We start from the raw sequence: 1,589 nt of genomic DNA on the forward strand, positions 1-1,589 counted from the left end.
ATTGGCCCCAAAAGACTGGCACATCTGTCTCCTGAAGGGACTGTCTTCCATGAGAGACCCTCCCCAACCTACAACCATCGCTAGGCAGCCAGGTCCCCGCGGAGGCAGGGCACTCGGCCACCCTGCACAAGCAGTGAGAACCGGCGGGCGGCTTGTGTCTGAAACACTCTCCCGAAGGGTGTGGGCCCGTTCAGCACGGCACCAGGCACACTTCCCCCGGGGACATGGGATGTTTATAAAGTGCATTACTGGCCACCCCTGGCCCTGACACAAAAACAAGTCTCCAAAACCCCAACGTCAAAGCTCCCTTAGATGGGGTCGCCAGGAGCAAACCCTTTGGTGGCTGAGATGATTGCTTTCTTTTCTTTTTTTCAAAAATGTGTCCGGATTCACAGTCAACCATGTGGAATGACGGTGGCGGTGACTGGTGCTCTCGCTCGGAAGCCACATGGGCAGGGTCTGGACACACGACCTGCAGCACGCCTGGCTTCACCCCAGGTCACCTGATCCACAAGGCGCAAGGCACAGCGGTGCTCTCTCGCCTCATGAAGGAAACCAAAGAGAGAAGGGCACAGTCTCCGAGTGTTATACTACCCGCGAGGCGTGAGGCACTAAATCCCATTGAAAATGCTGAAAACGAGGCTCGCTGGGTAACCTAACTTGGCCAAAGTCACGTGGTTAATAAGGCAGGTTGCTAGGATTAAAGCCAGCCCATTCTCCATCCAGTGACACGTGACGCCCCCAGGTGTACCACAAAGGACATCTGCCAAAGAGAGAAAAATAAACCAAAGGTGAGAGTGAGAAAGAAGGCAAACAGAGCAGAGCAAATGTGTGCTCCCCCCACCCACCCATCAGCTAACCAGGTCCACGACCCTGCGCAGGTCACTCAGGCCATCTGAGGTTGAGTTATCATTCTTCTGGAAATTCAATAATTCTTGATGGGGCTCAGGCACCTTGGATTTTTAATGAATGTCCTTGGGTGATTCCTACCATAATATGAGTTTGAAAAACACAATCATGAATTCGCTAAAATTCTATGGATTATAGTCAAATGTTCATAGTGACGGGTGCAGATGGATTCCATGTAGCCACTGTGTGGTAAGACTTTGCACCACATTTGGGGGGCTGGCTGTACAGAACAACCCTATGTCCCAGTGGGTCTCATCCTTTAATGTACACAAGGATTACCTGGGGCTCTTCTAAAATGCAGGCTCTGATTCAGAGGGTCTAGTGGGGCTGGAGGGTGTGCACTTCCAACACGCTCCCAGGTAAGGTCAATGCTGCAGGTCCAGGGAGCCCACTTTGAGCAGCGAGGATGCGAAGCGCCTCTTCCCAACCAGCCTGCCCTGCATGGGGCACCTGTGAGCTGAGATATGCAACCCCTTGGTCCTTGGGGAATCAGGGCAACCAGCCAGATAGTGCCAGAGCAACCTCCTTCTGTTTATCCGAAGTCATCACAAGTATTTGTCCCACAAATACCTTCTTCTTTGTGTATCTCGACATGAAACTTGGAAGCTCTACATAGACCTGTGATCTTACCATTTGCCACGGTGCAGACTCCAATGAAAGCAATGGATCCCTTGCCCTAG

Source organism: Microcebus murinus, chromosome 16, assembly GCF_040939455.1.
Source record: "Microcebus murinus isolate Inina chromosome 16, M.murinus_Inina_mat1.0, whole genome shotgun sequence".
NCBI classification, from domain to species: Eukaryota; Metazoa; Chordata; class Mammalia; order Primates; family Cheirogaleidae; genus Microcebus; species Microcebus murinus.